At 32.6% G+C, this 3,753-nt stretch overlaps 1 long non-coding RNA gene across 1 annotated transcript; it reads right to left on the reverse strand.

Moving 5' to 3' along the window:
• Window positions 1-360: 360 nt before the first annotated feature.
• Window positions 361-2,424, reverse strand: LOC126682856 (uncharacterized). The gene is made up of 3 exons (XR_007641534.2): window positions 2,343-2,424; window positions 911-983; window positions 361-507 (listed from the first exon to the last, which is right to left on the reverse strand). It is a non-coding gene; the product is annotated as an uncharacterized LOC126682856 (long non-coding RNA).
• Window positions 2,425-3,753: the final 1,329 nt, after the last annotated feature.

Genomic DNA, 3,753 nt, shown 5'->3' on the forward strand with positions numbered 1-3,753 from the left:
TACAACAATAACACTTAACATGCCTTAAAGCGATAAACACGTAACATGCAAAAATTTGGCATTAGTTCGAAACTAAAGCTCTGATACCAACTTTGTCACGACCCAATTTCATGAATCGTGACCGGCGCTAGGGTATGGGTATGGTTGTACCAAAACCCGTATAAAGCCTTGCGGAAATCAAATGAACATTTAAACCTGCAGAAAACTGCTCGGGGGCAACCGAGACTCCAACTTAAGTCTAGCAATTTATAATACAGTTCTATTATAAATAACTTAAATATCTGAAATGCTCAACAGCATGCCTTAAATATAATAATGAAATATTCCAGTGTAAACATGCTAAAAATAAACAATCGGTCTAATCGATAATCCCAATGCAATAACAAATGTAATATATAAACTAGCTCTACTGCGGTCTAAGAGTTCGAAAATAGAAACTAGTTTAATAACATAAAAACCTCCGAGGAATCAAAAGAATCGGAGTGGACCGGCTTTCAAATCATAAACCTGGAAAATTTGGGAAAACAACGGGGTCAGATATACTGAGATGAGTTCGCAATACTATTTACATTTATTAAGTTTAAAACCCTTAAATCAAAACATTTTTATACAAATATAATATGATTATGGAAAACAGTATTGAAATGATCCCAGCGTGAGTATGACATAGCATACCGATAAACCTAGAGTGGACGGGAACAAATCCTCGTCATATAAATATACCAGCGTAAGCAAGACTTTAGTCTGCTGTTTCCCAGAGTACTTACCGGTGCACACAGTCTCGATACAAGCCTATCGAGTAGCTCGTTTCAATCCAGATCCATAATCCGTAAAAACAGTTCACAAATATTTATAATATTAAAATATGATGCGGTGCTTAATAAAGCGGTAAATAGCACTACAAACTCACTGCTTGCTTATCCACGTGATCTTGGCAAACAGCTAACCCTGCGTAGACTCCGAAGCACGAGCAGTCGACGGGTCTAAAATAATAAATAGGTTAAAATCCGTACGACCCCTAACTCTAAGATCTCTAGACTCCACGTAGGACTAGCACGATTAAATAACCAGATAAATCACAGAGAAACACAATTTTACAAATAAATTGTAATGCCGTAATTAATTCAAGACTATTGAGTTCGCACTTAAATACAATCCGAAAATATTATTAAAATAATATTTAATTGATAAATAAAATCAATTCCTCAAATAGTGAGTTAGCCGAGTTTTTCAAAACTACCAAGCTAAACTCACATGTCGGTGACCCAAGTCCAAACCGACCCAACCATAAAACCAGAGTTATAAACCACAGTTTATAATTAATATTAAATAAAATATTAATTAATATTAAAATAGAACTCAATAGCTTGAAACCCAAGTAATTAAATATTACCGGCAATTATCTCAATTAATTAAATAACAAACAAAGCTAAAATATAAATTTAATTCCAAAGGCATTATAAGCCAAAAATATCAATTTAACAATTAAATAATAATTAATAATAATTATTAATTTAATTTTTAAATATTCAAATATTATTTTTATGCCTTAGAAATAATATAATTAATTTGACAAACTTTTGAATTAAATAAAATCCCCAAATTCTTATTTAATATAGTAATTATAAAATCATATATAATCCATAATAAGTTTAATATTAATTTAAATTTAAAATATTAAAGCCCAAAGTAATTTCAAATTATAAATAATAATATTATTTAAAACGTTAATTGATAAGTCGAAACTAATTTTATAAATTGAGATCAAAAAAATCATTATCAAATATTTAATAATATGACTTAAAGGATCTATTTATTTAACTCAAAACAATTCAATGATCAAAACCATCTTTTTGCCAAACATAATCCATGAAAACCACTCACACCCTTACACATCATCATCTTCTACAACTTTAAAATCTTAAACCCCACACATAATCCAACTTGCAGTAATAAACGAAAATTCATGCTAACTTCAAACCTCAACCATTAACATTCAAGACAATAAGATTATGAATCACGAATCACTTATATGTGATAAACAATATATTGTAGTTCAATAATAACGAGAATCAATCTCTCTTTAAAAAAAACTCACCATAGCAGGGACACCACGCGAATAACCGAAACACCCAATCCAAAAACAATGATTCGAAAGGTAAAACACATAACAAGAATCCATGAGGATGATAATCATTAAATTCCAAAAGCCTAACATTCTAAGATGCTATAATCAATATTCAAGAAGGGGAATCTTCGGCAGTAACTATAATCAATAGTATCAGTTAAGAACAAACAACAACGATGAGACGGCGGCGAATAATACGGGTTCGTTTACGTACCGTTTGACGAACGAAAGGTGTAGAAACGTAGATGCGTGAGTCTACTTTCACGGGAAACAAACAGAATTGATTTCGACCTCCGAACGGCTGCCAAACGAATTAAATTTCAGAAGGATCGAATTAAACTTAAAACAGAATTTTCCAGAAAACGGTAAAACGGCAGCGATCGGTACGGGTTCGTTTACATACCGTTTGACGAACGAAAAGTTGGGATTTGTAGATACGTGAGTCTTCTATCACTGGCAGGAAGCGGAACCTATTTCGGTTCTGAAACAAAAGAGTAATCAGCGATGAACGAAGACGTCGTTTTTGAATAAAACTGAAATTTAGAACCAAAGCTTACCGCTGAGTTTGAGTGATGATTGAGAGATGGATTCTCAGTGAAAACGAGAATGGAAAACGGCTAGGGTTTGTATGTAGAGTGGTAAAGATTTTTGGTTTTCAAAACGTTTTAAAATAGTGAGTAAAACGAGCTGAAAATCCGGAGTGAAATGGAGTCGTGTGCGGACTGAAATCATAACAGGATGGGGTTAACTAAGGTCTCGTACAATTGAGCTGCAAGTGAATGAGGAATGGGTCAAAAGTCTTAAATACCCCCTCAGACTTAACCAGCAACAAAAATCGATCCTTCATCTATACTAAACTTCGATTTAGTCCACAACACGAATTCAAATACGTAAACGGCTTAATTAATTTCCGAAACTTGCAAATTAAGCCAAATGTTTACGAACTTTACGAAACAAATCAAAACGTTTCACCTATTTAGCGACTGAAGCCAAACGTTTACAAACGTTACGAAACAAATCCAAAGCGTTTCACCTTTTAGCAATGTTATGAAAAAAATCCAAACGTTACACCTTTTTAGCGATTTAAGCCAAACGTTTACAAACGTTACGAAACAATTCCAAACCTTTCGCCTTTTTAGCGATTTAAGCCAAACGTTTACAAATGTTACGAAACAAATCCAAATGTTTCACCTTTTTAGGGATTTAAGTCAAACGTTTACAAACGTTACGAAACAAAATAAAACGTTTTAAACATTACGAAACAATTCAAAACGTTTCACATTTTTAGCGTTTTAAGCCAACCCTTTACAAACGTTCCGAAAGAAAACCAAGCGTTTCACCTTTTTTGCGATTTAAGCCAAATGTTTACAAACATTACGAAACAAATCCAAATGATTAACGTTTTTAGCGATATAAGCCAAATCATTAAAACGTTACAAAATAAATCCAAATGTTTACAAACGTTATGGAAGAAAAAAAAACGTTTCACATTTTTATCAATTTAAGCCAAATGTGTACAAACTTTATAAAACAAATCCAAACATTTCGCCTTTTAACGATTGAAGCCAAACATTTACAAACGTTACGAAACTAATCCAAACGTTTCCCCATTTTAGCGATTTAAG

Source organism: Mercurialis annua, linkage group LG1-X, assembly GCF_937616625.2.
Source record: "Mercurialis annua linkage group LG1-X, ddMerAnnu1.2, whole genome shotgun sequence".
Lineage (NCBI taxonomy): Eukaryota > Viridiplantae > Streptophyta > Magnoliopsida > Malpighiales > Euphorbiaceae > Mercurialis > Mercurialis annua.